The sequence below is a fragment of the Ailuropoda melanoleuca genome, chromosome 9, assembly GCF_002007445.2.
Source record: "Ailuropoda melanoleuca isolate Jingjing chromosome 9, ASM200744v2, whole genome shotgun sequence".
Taxonomy (NCBI): Eukaryota; Metazoa; Chordata; class Mammalia; order Carnivora; family Ursidae; genus Ailuropoda; species Ailuropoda melanoleuca.
The window spans coordinates 91460179-91476135 of NC_048226.1; positions in this window are offsets into that span (position 1 = coordinate 91460179).

Here is a 15957-nt window from a genome sequence, read left to right on the forward strand (position 1 = left end):
GCTGAGTTATCACATCACACTTGGCCATAAGATGCGGCCATGTAACAAATAGCTACTCAATGCTCAGTTACCGTCAAGCTCTTTAAAACGAACCAAAGCCCCATTTGATCAAATGTTTGTGTTCTTAGCTTTGCAAAACAGGCTTCCTAAATAAGTGGACACTTTTCAAGTAGGGTGAGTATACTAAGATATTGCACAGAAAAACACTGTATTTTATCTACCACCAAAGCTGTAGGTATCAGAAGCCTGGTCGTCCTTATGGCACATGTTTACATCGCTATCAACAGTTGGCCAAGTATGCATACAAATTCAATTTCGGGAGGCAGTGAATGTGGAAGGAAGTAAGTGCAGGGGAGAAAGGTTCAGGCAAGGTGTCTTCCAGGAGACTGAATTTACCAGGAGCTTTGAAAAGAAAGCATTACCCGTGAGCGCCAGGAATGACTTTGTCATTTGACTGCAAGGGACATGCAGCAGAGGCCCTGTGGGTTGTGTGTGAAGACGGCCCCCAAGGGTTTGGAAAGTCCAGATTCATCCTGAAAGAGGACATATTTGTTTAGTTATTTGCTTGCTGAGTAAAAATGTCCTCCACAGAACAGTTTTTAACTGTTTCTCATGGAGGGTTCGTTAAGCTGTTAGATGGCCCCAACGTGTTGGGTTAGGAGTAGAACTGACGCTCCCACATGCCCTGTTTGATCTTCTTGTTCCACAGTTCAGGAGTTTTCAGTGGTTCACTGAGGTTCACAGCCAAATTCCTTAGAGTATCACCCCAGAGACCAACGCAATATGCCTTTGGCCTATTTTTCACATCATCCCTGCCCGTTCCCGCTATAGCTACAGCTCACCTTTCTACATAGTCACTAAACAAAATGTCATATGCCTGCCTCCACATTTTTGCACCCCATAACCAACATTCATGCACTTGCTTCCATTTTATTACCACCTGACTCAGAAAACCTGTCCTTGAAGGCACAGCTTAAGTTATAATTTAGAAGAGTCTTTTCTGAACTCTGACCCCACAGTGAACTCTCCTTCCCTACATGACTAGAGGTACTCAGGCTCCTTCCAGCTCTGAAATCCTAAGCTTATGGAGTGTTATCTGCATCTCTCCTCTGCCATTCATTCTTATCCTTGTAGGCAGTTGTCTTACAGATACTTCGATTTTGGTTGTAGTCCATCCATATAACTAGGTTTCAACGTACTTTGTGGGGCAGGGTAATTTCTAACTTCTCTGTTCCTTAGCCTCCTTATCAGTAAAATGGGGATAATAGCAGAAACTACATTGCAGAGTTGTGAAATTAATGAAGAAATGTGAGACAATACTTAGACGAGAGCCCTGATTACAGAATATGTTTAATTCACTGTTACCAGTCCTTTTATGCTTCTTTGCATCTTCTACCCTCAGGACAGTAACTTCATAAAAGTTCAGCTTCTATTTAGAGTGGGGTTTTCTCATATGTCTATTTAACTCATGTGAATTCAGCTATATTCTCTTATATATAATTAGAATACTATAAAATTTATTTCTGCATATATGCCATTGTTTACATTGTATATTTATATGTATGTATTACTATGGCAGATTTTATATAATATATATTATATAAAATATAGAGTTTTATGATATATATACTATGTTACATAAAATATATATTATATAAAATCTGCCATATATATGTATATATGCCATATTTATGCCATATATATATGTGTGTGTGTGTGTATGAACTCATATGTTATCCTTTCTGGGCAACTTAAGGGATTCCCAAGGGTAATTTTAATTATATATAACTTTTACATGTCATATGAGATTCAACTCCATTACTATGTGTTAGATGCTTTTCATACATTATCTCATTTAACCTTTGTGTCCATTCATTTTACAGAAGAGCAATTTAAGTCTCGGGGAGTTTAATCAATCTGCCCAAGGTCACACAGCTAGAAAAAAAATATCAAGATTTTTAAATCACATAGCCTGAAACCCAATCCTTTGGCTATTCATTTCCATCTTTATTGACTGATTTGAGCTGTGGGTTATAGGCATTCAAGCATGCTCCCCTGTGAGCAGTGGTCAGTGGTCAACAAGGGAGATGGGAAACTGGTCATCTCTGAAAATGTGGCATGTCATTCATTTTCGTGGGAGCGTTGTTCGGCCTCCATGATCGAGGGAATCTACTAGAGACTGGGGACACTTTAATCTGATCCTCTGGTTCTCTTAGGGACATCTAGTGTGTCCTGCATGTAAATGCAAGCTGTGGCTGGAAGCCAGTCCTAACTTGGTATCCACTGGCTGATCTCAGCAAAGCTCTGATTTCATCAGCCTGATATCACTTAGTGTTTCTTTTATTGCTCTCAAGGAGACATACCCTGACAGTACCTGATGACATTGCTCTAGGTGAAAGTTTACAAGGGACCCTGTTCAGGAATATTTTCAGCCCAAATATGATCTCTTGATTTGATTTGACTTGAGAAACCGACAAATCGGAAGAAAGTTAGCTCATAGTTTAGGACCTGCCCCAAACACTTTGTTATCCAAATAGAACAGTGACTGTGCTAGTTGCTGAATTAAACAAACTTTCTCTCTGTGCTGAGTCCCAGGCATAAGAAGGTTAACAGGACATGATCCTTACACTCAAGGGATTATATGCCATCTATATTCCATGATAAATTCCACATTTCCTTTGCACAAAAACAAATTACTGTATAATTTACTCATTGTACATAAGTTCTGTTTGTCCATCCATGTTGGGCATGCTTGTTTTGGCTAGAAAGGAAGAGAAACCAAAGTCATGAGTCAGGAAAGGTGACAGAATGCTCACTGCTTGAGGGGTTAGAAGAGTCAGCTCAAATTTTAGTCTGTTCCCTATTTGATGTGTGACCTGGGACACATAATTAAATCTCTCCAAGCCCTTCTATTTTTAATGCAGATAGGGCTATTATTTCCCTCTGGGTGTTGTTGTGTCGTATTTGGAAATATCCTTCGGAGTACTCTGTGAACTGTAAGGCATTTTTATTTCACATGAGGTTAAATGTACTGTATTCTATTTTAGCTCATATTTTGGAAATCTAGAAACCCATCTTTTGTTAGCTATGATCTTTTCTAATTCACCAGACTACTAAATTAATGAGACCATTCCATCCTCTGACTTTTGGGTAAATGGTAGTTAATGGTCATATTTCCTGTCTTTTAAAAGCTGGCCATTAGTTAAGCCTGTAGTGATTAAATTCCCTGGAATGGATCAGGCACCCAGTATGATTATTCTTGCCAAAGCAAAGACTTGAGAACATCTGAGGAAGGATTTCTGGGCTACCTTTGGATAAAGAGGGGCGACGTGCAGAGCTCATGGGATCTATACATGATAATCCCGTGGTTCACGAGAAGTAGGGTATGCAGTATGGGAAATTTGGATTCATGCCAGCGCATCTGAACTCACGTTCTATCTTCTGAAATCAGGTTCTAGGTGCTGTGCAACAGCAGTCTTTCGTTTTGGAACATGTCTGAGTTAGTGTGGATAGGCGGTGGTGTTTCGGCCTACTGAGCTAGTGTAGATTATCATGAATGTTTTGACTTACTTTCAGGGAACTAAGCTTGGTAGGAAGTTTATTCCTTCTTAGCAATGACTCCATGACTCTGTTATTCAGGATACGGGGCCTAGTAGCATGAAGATATCAATATTTTAAGTAAAAAAATATTAACCCATAAGAGAAACTGGATGGCAGAACAGCCATGTTTAGCTGAATGGGTTTTAGAACCAGAGTTGGGTTTAAGTCCTGGCTCTGCTGTATGAGCTGTGTGATCCTCAGTAAATTATTTAACCTTTCAGAGTTCTACTTTCTTCATGTGTAGAGTAACAAGAATAGATAAGAATAGTACCCTCTTTCTAGAGTTGCTGTAAGACGTAAAGAAGATAATAATGTAGAATGCTCCAAATGTTGACAATTCTGTCATCACCACCATCACCATCATCATCACCACCATCACCATCATCATCACCATCATCATCACCATCATCATCATCACCAATTTCCCCATCATCATCATCGCCAATTTCCCCATCACCACTGCTATCTGCCTTGACTTCCTTACTATTATCTACTTGGTTCAGTGAAGACCGTCACAGTTCTTCCGTTTCATGCTAGCCCAGTTCTTGCCATTTCATAGCAAAGAATGATTCATTCCTTTTGTGTTTTCTAGAATTTACCCTGGCCCCACCATCTGAAGCTAACTGTTGAGGACAGAAGTAGATTATGCTTTTTGTATCTCCATAGAAAAATGGCCCTAAACTCACCTGGCTCTTTAAAATCCTAGCAGTGGGAAGTAAAATATGGTTTCAGTGACAGTCTTAATGCGGTACTTCTTAGGCTGGGACTTTCCTTGTCCCTCCCTCACACTCATATGTAATGGTGCCTGGAATCCCAGAGAGAGTGTCATTCAAGCTCTGTGGCATTAGCCTTCTGGACTATCCTGTGATAATTGCCATTTGCTTACTCTCTTCCATCCTGCATTCTCTCTTCTACTCATTCATCTGTTCACTTACTCATATTCAACAGTTCCTTTTCCCATGTTATGTAACAGACTGCAGCTATAAAGGAGAGGGATGATGGCTGTCCTAATGAGGCATAATGAAGGACATTATCAAGGACATAGATGATTACAATTTAGTATGATAAAGGCAACAGTGAAGGAAGCATTGGGTGCTGGGAAGCACAGAAACAGTGGATCATAGAAGATCTATCTGACCTGTCTTGGTGGATCAGGGAAGGAATGTGGAATAGTTCATATTGGAGTTAAAGAGAGACATTGCAAGTGGTCCTGTCCGAAAAAACAGCATGAGGCTCAGGGGGAATTCCATCTTCAGGCTCTCCCCGAGCACCAGCAATCAGTTGCCTCAGCTGTCTAGTCCTTTCTATTTTTACTTCCTCTTTTCTTGAGAACTTGACCAAATACCTGAGACATGAGGCAATGTGAATGACAGCCACTAGCTAACCTTGCAGTCCTTCCTCAGAAGCCTTTGAATCAAACGTGTGTGTTTTCATGCAGAGATGCCTAAAGATTTGCAAAAAAACCCACAAAAAACAAAAAAACCAACAGGACCCTCTGTGACATGCAGTTGTGAATCCCTTCCTACCTGAAATTGAGACAGGTCTCTGTCTCTGCCTCTGTCTTTCTCCCTCTGCTTCTAAAGCCTAGACGAATTGAACTTGAGAATTATATAGAAAGTTGATAGCAGGGACAAGAATTAGAGACAGATTCCAAATGAGCAACACCCTTGTGTGCATAATGAATTTTAGAGCTTCCAAAAATTTGCTCATGTAAGAACATGAGCTTCCTCTACCTGGAATGTTCTCCTTTATATCCTACCAGGCTTATCTCAAAGGCTATCTCGTCTGCACCACGCCAATCCTAGGAAGGATGAGCCCTTTGCCCCTCTGTGCTCCTAAACTTTTGTTGAGACCTCTCTTCCAGAGTTTACCTTTCAGTGTTACACTTATGTTATGTTGAAACTGGAAAAGACTATAGAGACTGGAACCATGTGTCAGTCATCTCTGTATCCTCAGCATGTACTAGGCCCTCAGTGAATCCTGCTGAATGATTCAATGAACAAATCCCAGAGATGCCTCGTCTTATTTAAGTCAAGTTGCCTTTTAGTTTAAAGCCATCTGCAAGGTTCTTTTTGGAAACTCCAGAGAAGGTCAAAACCCCTCCAAACAAGCTTTTATCTTGACAGTGTTCATGGAGCTTGGGAGTTGAGTGGGCCTGGGTATTGGGCCATATGCAAACAGAAAACTCTTGCGATGGGTGGGCCAGAGACTGTCATCAAGCACATGGACTTGCTAAACCAGTATTTTTACAGAAGCAGTCACAAAGCATGGTTACCCTTGAAAATAAATCCTGGGAATCCTACTCTCTGTATTCAACAGGATCTCCTTGGTTAATCCTTCTATTTTCTTGAAAGTATCACAGTGCTCTCTGCTGTTTTCAATTGTTGTTTTCAAAGCCAGGGGTCTGAGTCTGAACCCACACAGCTGACTCCATGATGAATGATTTCAAAATCTGAGGAAGCTTCTTTCCCTAGTTTGATGCAGCCTAAAATCCGTGTAGCAGAGATCTTGGAGTCCGAAGAACTGGGTTTTGATCCTGACACCATAGAAACTTTGGGCAAGAAAGTTACGTTGCTCCTCTGACCTTAGCGGGGTATTTTCCTAGAAGGGTTTGGAGACGATTCAATGTGATGACAAAAATGGAAATAAAGCGGAGCTGGTGTATACTGGGTACGTCATCGTGATGATGTCCCCCTCCTCCCGGGAAAGTGGGGAAGCTAGGCTGGACAAGAGATGGTGAGATCATCTTTTTTGAGATTGCTGAAAGCTGCTGAAGGAAGAAGCATTTTGCACTAAAGCCCACTTTTTCTGTACCTACTTGTTTCCTTTTTTGGCTAGAGGCAAGGGTCAGTGTTGTCCCCTCTGATAGGCCAGGCCATCTCATTTCCCTTCTGCCCTCACTTCAGCTGCCTGAAACCACCAATTGTTCTTTTTTCTGAATGGAACCCCCGTGGCCCCCCCTTCCCACCGCAGTGGTGGTTTGGGCCCTCCCCCAACTCTCCCACCCCCGCTGCTGCTGTGAGGTGACCATTTCCCAAATACCGGGAACTCAGAGGGAGTACCGCAAACAGCTACTCTTCTATGACTTTGGCCCAGGGCCTTGACCCCAAGCAGCACATCCTGTTAGAACAAAATAGGTACTGAAAACAATAATTATAACACCGAGCGCCCCTCCCTGTCACATCCCCCACCCTGTGAAGTTCCCCCAAAAGGTGTTAGGTGAGGCTTGGGAGGGGGAACCCTTCTTGAGGGCCAGGAGGGCATTCAGAGCAGATGTTTTCTCCCTCCCCACTCCTTGTTCTTGCATTAAGAAAGGTATGGTGTCTACTCCTTTGAATTGGTAATCTATGCACATAGAATGAAATTTAAAAGGTACGAAGTGGCATCCAGTGAAGACCTACTTCCCACTCCTGTATTCCACCTCAAATTCTCCACCTAAGAGCCATTTTCCTGTTCCCACTTTCTTGTATAGCTCTGCAGTACACATACTTACATTTGTTTACCCAAAATGTTGCACGACATACACGATTTTGCACCTTGCTTTTTGTATTTAGCACTCCGTTCTGAAGTTCATCTCTAAACCTTTCTCCCGATAAACAGAGGGATAGTATTCATTTACATGTATGACTCAGAGTTTATTCAAGAAGTCATCAGCTGATGGTCATTTAACTTGTTTGCAAAAATGCAATGAATAACTTTGTGCATACATCAGTTCCCCCAGTTTAGTTCTAACTTCATGAAGAAAATGTGAGGGTGGAGGAGGTACTGGAAGCTGGCTCAGGGAGCACAGTCACCTGGAATTCCTGGAATGTTCCCCTCCAGCTCTGCTTGTCCTTCTGGGGAACTCTCACTCTCCTTTGAAGACTGGCTCATAGGTCAGTTCTTGCCTTAAGCCTTTCCAGACCAGCGCCACCAGGGAAATTTGCCCCCACATCTTTTCGGTTTCTAGGCAGTGGCTCCCAGACTATAGCTATGTAAGGGTGACCCTGAGGACTTGTTAAAACCCAGATTGTTGGGTTCTGCTCGGTCCCCATTTCTTATTGAGGCAGTCTCAGGTGGGCTCTGAGACTGTGCACTTATATTCCTAGGTGATGCTACTGCTCCGGTCAGGGCTGCACTTGGAGAAGTATGGAGTCGGTGACTTTCCTATCCACTGCTCAGCACATTGCTTACTGACAATGCATGCCCCACATCCCAGGCTGGTTTAGATCCTCTGAAATAATCATCTAGCTTTCGTTTTTAGACTGAAACTCCATGAGGGCAGGAAGTGGCCAAATCTTTATCTTACATTTGGGCTTGACAGAATCTAGTAGGTGGGAAATCTTAGAACATAGTGGGTGGGCAGGCCATATGTGCCAAGTGAATTAACACACTGGAATTACTAGTTTATTGCCCTTTTCCTTATGGTGCTAAATTCCATAAGACTAAGACCTCTAGGTCCCTAAATATCTCTCTTCTCCATCTTCATTGCCACCAGCTGGTCTCCTCACTGGTCTATTGTTGTAACTTCCCATCTTCACTCTTAGCTTCTTCTAATCCCAGAGGCAGACAAACCGATATTTTAATAACGTAGNTTCTCCATCTTCATTGCCACCAGCTGGTCTCCTCACTGGTCTATTGTTGTAACTTCCCATCTTCACTCTTAGGCTTCTTCTAATCCCAGAGGCAGACAAACCGATATTTTAATAACGTAGTTGTAAAGATCGGCAGCTACCTTTATTTCCATCAATAAGGATCTGTTTAAATAAATTATCATATATCCACATTGGTGCATAAAAGATTTCCTAGTTTTTTTCTTAGAGTTGCATACTCTCTCTTACTGTTGTCATTCAGTTAGTTAAATGCTAATTTAAATGCTAATCGGAGCAGTAGGGGAGTTTGGTAAGACTAAGTGATCTATTCCAAATCTCTGTTTCATGGATCACATTTCCACTAAAGGTTTTTTTTTTTAAATTAATAGTCTTTTTTATTGGCATAAATTGTGCCTGGAACTTCAGTAAAATATTTGAGGACATCAGGGTGCTCGTTGGTGGGATGTTTCTCATGAAAACTGATAAAGGGGCTGCAGAGACAGGTCAAGGAGGATTTTGCTTATAAGAGGGTGGACCTTTTCTACAGGCAGGAGTGACAGGTACAAAGTGAGAGAACCACGGTTGCCTTGCAATTTAGAGAAATTCCTCTGGCTGCAATGGGAGCTTGGATTTGAATGAAGGAGAGGAAACAGTCTGGAAACTCTGAATAGTCAGGTGAGCAAGGATCAGGGACTTAGCTCAAGAGCAGTGGTAGCAGGGTTGAAAAGGAGGGGAGGACATGGTGGCAAAATTCACAGGGTTGGGTCTTTGCATATGGGATATGTGTGTGTGTGTGTGCATGTGTGTGTGTGCAAAGTGTGTAAGAGAGAAAGGGAGTGTGGTTGTGGATGCGTGTGCACTCACATGTGTGTAGGAAAGAAAGCATGTGTGTACTGTGTGTGTGTTTGTGGTTTGTGTCTATGTTATGGAGGTGATGCTTATGAGATTTGACATTGTGTAAAACGCCTCCTTAGTTCCCGGCAGGTGTAGCTGGACAGCGGTGGTGTTGTGTGTCTACTCTAAGACTATGGGAAAAGCAGCTTTTGGAGAGGGGAAGGTGCATTCAGCCATATGGCGTTTGAAATACTTGTAAGAGAAGTCCGGCCAAGAGTTGGATATTCCAGTCCAAGGCTCAGAAAAGAACTCAGAGCAGGATTGATACACACTTGAGATAATGGGATGTTCAAAAGGATCATCCCAAAGAGGACAGGCTGAGATCTAAAGGGTTTGGAGGTCACCGGGGCGCCTGGGGGGTGCAGTCATTAAGCGTCTGCCTTCAGCTCAGGGCGTGATCCCGGCATTCTGGGATCGAGCCCCACATCAGGCTTCTCCGCTAGGAGCCTGCTTCTTCCTCTCCCACTCCCCCTGCTTGTGTTCCCTCTCTCGTTGGTTGTCTCTCTCTGTCAAATAAATAAATAAAATCTTTAAAAAAAAATTAAAAAATAAAGGATTTGGAGATCACCAATGTTCAGGAACCAGGCGAAGCGCATGAACCCCACAAGAAGACAAGGAGGAATCATGAGAAAAGACAACATGAGCGTGAAGGCCAGAGGAGGACTCCAATCCAGGGGACAGGGGATGAGACAGATGCTGGTAATCACTGGAGAGAAACTGCAGTGATATGGAGCAAACTGAACAGAGTGAGGAAAGGGAGGTGAAGCCAAGGAGGAGGTCAGCCCTATCGGTAAATTTAGACACAGAAAGACAGAGAGCAATGAGGCTACAACGAGATATTCCCACGCTGGGTTAACTGAACATCTCTCAGTCTTTGTTTGCTCTGAAAACGGAAGGATTATGTAAGTACTTTTATAACACTATTTTATCACTTCACTGCTGAAATATCTTGAAATCATTTTTTAAAAATGCAATGAACTTTGGGGCCCCTGGGTGGCTCGGTCGGTTAAACCATCTTGGCTCAGGTCCTGATCTCAGGGTCATGAGTTCAAACCCGGTGTTGGGCTCCATGCTGGGCGTGGAGCCTATTTAAAAGAAATATTAAAAAAATAAAAAATAAATAAAATAAATAATGCAACAAACCCCAAACTTCAAAAATTAGGAGAAAAACATTTCAAGTTTGTCCTTTGATTTTTGTGGCATTTTCTTCCAAGTTGCATGACAATCATCGCAGGGAGGAGTGATCATTTTCAATGCTGTTTTAAGCATCTGCTAAAACCACCTGGCAGTCAGATTCATTAGTGTTGGTGTTGAAAGGGGCTGCATAGTTTCCCTCCCTCAACCTCGCTCTGCAGCTGGGTGACCTTACACAGTCATTTTACCTCTGAGGAAGCTGGTGTGGTTTTTCATTGGTACTAAGAGGCCCTAGCATGAGGACACCTCTAACAAGGTTTATTATGCCTTGACAGCTGGGAAGGACTCCATTTAGCTCAGCCCCAGCGAGGCAGAGCTCAAGAAGGAAGTGATGAGAACATGGGAAATCCTCTCCCATCCACACCTTTGTATTTCACGCAGCAACTCACTGTTCCGTGCCAGGCACCAAATGCCAGCATATCGCAAGCTGCACGACTGATTAGATTTCTAAAAGTTTTCTGGCATCTTCCTTTTGCAATGGATTTCTTCAAGGTCAAAATAAAATTGCTTTCAGAACCATCCAAGTGGAGGAAGGCAGCAAAAATTCTAACTATATGGATTCACAACTGGATTTCGTTCTAGACTATGAGTTACAAGCCATGGTGAAGCAGTAATTCTCCATCTTTAGCTGCATCAGAATCACAAAGAGAGCTTGTTAAAACCCAGAATGTGGGGCCCCAACACCAGAGTTTCTGATTCAGTGAGTCTGGGGTGTAGCCTGAAAAATTTGCATTTCTCATGAGTTCGCAGGTAGGTGATGCTGATACTGCTGGTGCTGGGACCACACTTACAAAAATGCTGGTGCAGAGGAAAGAACCCCCAGTCTTCAGATCCCAGGTGACTCACTGCCCCTGAGCCTCAGTTTCCTGGTCTAGGAAATGAGGACAAAGAGACCCAACAAACTCAGGGCTTCGAATTTTTTTTTTTTTAACAAAACCAGAAAGAGAAAAAAAGAAAGGAAAAAGAAAACCAAGGTCATTCTTTCTTTCTTTCTTTTCTTTTTTTTTTTCTTTTCTTTCTTTCCTTTTTCCCTTTGGCGTTTTCTTCCAGGCTGTGCACGGGGGTCTGGGAGGACGATCATCGTAAGCATGCTGTCGGGCATCTGCTAAATGACCTGGTAGTCACAATTCCTGCAATCTCTGTGCTAGGAGGAGCTATATGAATCGCTTCCTCCAGTCTCCAAGTACAGCCAGGTGGCCTTGGGCAAGTCCTTCCCTCCCTCGGAAACCTCTTCTGCCTGAACTCATTGCGCAGAAATGGGTCAGGTTGCTACCCCTACAACCGCCTCCGCTTAAGATTACTGTCTTCTTCCTTAAGACTTCAATGATGGCACAGCCTGGGACTGCCTTGTATCAGTTTTTGTCATGGGGGCAGATATTACCGCACGGTGGTCGGGAATCAGACAGAACTAGGTTCAAATCTTGACTGCGCCTCTTATTAGCTTGTAACTTGGACAAGTGAACTCATTGAGACCCAGCTGTGGAAGAAGGAATACGACAATGGCTGTGGGGATTAAGTGGAATCAAGGATATAGATGCTTGGCATGCTTTCAGACACACAGTAAAGAATCAATAAATGCTATATTGAATACTTGGAAATGCTTGAAACAGGAAGGTAGCGGCACAGCGAGCCTTAAATTGAATCGTGGCCAAGCAGGCAGTTGAAGGTGTTACAGGGATAACCTAGACCCCCAAGAAAAAGTAAAAATGAGCCACCCCATCTTTCCCTAGACAAAACCTCCCGATCGTTCCTTTGTGGGCAGCACTAGGTGAGGACGCGCTGCCCCAGGAAGATGAGGAGAAGCAGCTGTCACGTGACAGGGAGCCACCTGCAAAGCCACCCACCCACCTGCAGCAGCAGCTCCCCTTCGCCAGCTCCTAGAGGCGAAGAAGAGTCAGCGCAGCCAAGAAGGGAGGGAGAGCATGGAGCGAGGGAAGGAGACTTTGCAATTATCTCCCCGAGACTGTTTAGAATGTAATGTTCCTCTCCGCCCCCTTTCCTTTCCAAGTTGTAATTTTCTTCACAGAAAGAACACAATGGAGGACATATTCCAGACTGTCGAGAGCCTGCTACTAACTCCAACAACCCAGACACGGGAACAGATAAGGAAAAAAGAAGAAAAACAGAGGCAAGTCTTTTTTTTTCCCCTGAAGAGATTTCAGAGATTGAAGCTAAGAAATCCAGTTCCATTTGAACATCGTATTACCCGCCCACCTAATGGTTTCGGTATGATCTGTCCTCGGTGCTCAGTGCTCAGCAAGTTTCAATCCTTGTTTTCCAGGCCAGAGGGTCGGAGCTCTACCCTGGGCTTTGTGCCTTGACCCCGATCCACTTGAGGAAATGGGGCTAGCAGTCTGGGTTGCATGGTTTGCTCCCCCTGAATTCCCACGTTAAGTGTTTAATCATCCAATTTTCTTTTTGCTCGTCTCCAGGAAGTGGGGAGGGACTCATGGCTCAGTCTCAGTCCTCAGAAGAGTGCAGAACAGAGGTGTAAGAGGGACTCTCACTTCTCTGCCTTCCCCACTGCCTACTCCCTCCAACCCTTCTCGCCCCCGCCCCTTCCCCTCTTATTCCCTCCCCTGCCACTCTAAGCCTAGCCTAATTTTTCCCAACCTTTTAATCTTAAGCTCAAATGAGCAGCCAGGGGGCATTTGGACACATATCACTGAGTCACCCTGTAGAAAGCTTGTGTATATCCTCCAGCAGAACATAAAAGCATGTGGAAACAGAACATCTGTTATCTTATCTTCTTTCTACTTGTCCGATGGAGCAGCTTTCTCAAGGTATCTCTTGGTGCCATTAAGTAAGTTCAATGTTGTCCTGCTAAACCCTTGTTTTCCAGGGGGTCCCATCACCCCTGAGAGGTGACACAGTCACCTCCACTGAGGGCTTCCTAGACCAGCTGGCCCCCAGCTGACCCACTAGCTGACCAGCAATGCATGTAAGTCTAGTCCTGCCCAGACGAGCTGAGCCAAGCCTACTTCCAGCCATCCAACCTGCCGGCTCAAGAGAAAAAAGAAATGCTTGTAGCTGGAACCATTGACATTGATGTGCCAGAAGTTGCTAACTGCAGAGAACACAAAGCTGAACGAGCTATGATCCCTGCTCTTGAATGGGTTGCAAGTATTCACAATGAGATTATGATGGGAAAGTACTACAGTATCTAGTTCACGGAGGGGCAAAACTGCAACATTGTGGCTGTGCTAATGGCAGAATCCCAGAACTCGGTCATCCCTGATCCAGTCACTTCTTCAGAGGAAAATTGGTCATCAGTGGAAAAACAGAAAAAAGAAAAAAAAAAAAAAAACCCCAACCTGCTTCCTTTCTGATCTCTACCTTTCCCTTCAAATCCCTCTGTAAAAGAAGCCTTTGCATGTGTTTGGAGATGTGGAAAGTATAAAAAAAATTTGCCCCAGCTTAGCTTACAGTTTATTTGGAGAGACAGGACACAGATGCCCAGAACTTCAATAACAATGCAAAGATTCAAGGGCAGTGTTCATCAGTTAAAATGCAATTATAATTTCAAATTATAGTATCCCTATACCCCTATTATCAGATGATAATCTGAGCCACTAGACTTTAAACTCCTGAGCTTACAGATTGTGTCCTACTCAAGATCGTATCGTAGGGCCTTGCAGGGAAATGAGGAGCCTAGACAATTAGGCATATAATTTGCTTTTGCTTTAAGAGGACCATTTCTAAAAAAGGTATTCCTTGTACATTTCCTTTGTTTTGTTTGTTTGTCTTGTTTTGACTTTATTTATTTTAATTTTCAAAGATTTTCTTTATTTATTTGAGAAAGTGCAAGCATGAGTGGGGTAAGGGGCAGAGAGAGAAGCAGACTCCCCACTGAGCAGGGAGCCTGAAGTGGGTTTAGATCCTGGGACTCTGGGATCGTGACCTGAGCTGAAGGCAGATGCTTCACCGACTGAGCCACCCAGGTGCCCCTCGTATTGACTTGAATAAGTAGGATCGGCATTTCATGTCTGTAAAGGGGAGGAGAACTGACATTTGTCAAATACTTACCACCTTGTAGGCACTGTGCTGGGCCTATCAAATTCCTAGTGATACTTAACCTTCACAGTGACCGTAGGAGGCAGACTTTATTACTAACATTTACAGATGTAGATACTGGGGCTCAGAGAGATTAAGTAACCCACCGAAGATCACACAGTAAGTGGAATAGATTTCTCCTATTTAAAACATACTCTCCCCCCAACTCCCAATGCAATACTCACCTAGATCAACCCCTCACCCAATGACTTGTAAATCTTAAATTTGGTGATGATTTGAAAAGGCTTTCAGTGTAGGGAGAGAGGAGAAACATCATAGTCCAGAAGAAGACTCATGCAGTTTCAGCTGGAGAACAGTTAGAGTCACAGAGTTTATAGAGTCCCCGTGGGATAGATTAGCATGTGGGGTATGTAATGATAGGGTCCGCAAACATTCCTAGATTGAAGAGTTTATGCATGTCTTCCTGCTCTCAGCAGCTGTACTTGCCTCTGACTTAATTATATGCTCAGGGTACAGATGCCTCTAGAATTGCAGGCCAGATCTTGCTTCCCAGGAAGGCTTATTGGTTAGATGACACTCAGCTCATGGAATGCAGGGGGGGGGGAAGATGTTAGCTTATCCCTTAGCAGTGGAGATATAGTTGAATCATTGTGAGCCAAGATTCATTCATTCACTCATTCAGAAATATTTACTGATTACGTAAGGTGGACATTTATTGTCTTTGTTCACCTTAACAGGAAGGTGGTCAATCAGAGTACTCCATTCTCCTCGACAGCACAATTAGTCCAGGGTTTGGCAGATAACATAAGAGAGCAAGAGTCCAATATCTGGAATTAACATGGACATTCAGAGAAAGTATCTCTCAGATCTTGAATAAAGGATCTTGAAAGACCATGCTGAGAGAGTCTGCCCAAGAAGGAAGTCCATATGGAGGAAAGCAGAGTTCAGACATGAAAAGAAAGGAAATAGTTGAACATCTAAATCCTGCCATGCCTGAATCCTTAGATTAGAGCTTCATTGAGCAGACCCCCTCCCTGCACTCAGCATTAGAGTTGGGAGCTGGCAATACGAGGAATATAAATTCTTTTTCTTTATCTGACTTCGAACTCATGTAGGGAAGATTCAGAACAGTCTATGGGAGACATAGCTGATATGACAAAGCAGGAGGAGTGCTTGGAGTCAGAGCTGTGGGTTTAAATCCTAGTCCTTGTTTCTGTGCTTTATAAGCTAATTATAGAATCCACTGATCTGGTCCCAGGGGTTGGGATAAGAGGCCATCTTCTCATCCCACAATGAGCTCCCAGTCTAGTGGGGCATGAGAGCTAACTAACTGGTTGCATAATTTTGGAAAATGAGTTGACTTTTCTGACCTCAGTTGCCTTATTTGTAAATGAAAGCTACTGAGAATGCCTTCCTACAGGGGTTGGAGTTAGAAGAATCAAATGAACCAGTGGATATGAAAGCACTTTGTAGATGGTGATGGGACCATACCCCAAAAGCTCTGCAGGGACAGGGCTGGCCTAGGTCACCAGTGACCAAGCACTCATNTTGGAAAATGAGTTGACTTTTCTGACCTCAGTTGCCTTATTTGTAAATGAAAGCTACTGAGAATGCCTTCCTGCAGGGGTTGGAGTTAGAAGAATCAAATGAACCAGTGGATATGAAAGCACTTTGTAGATGGTGA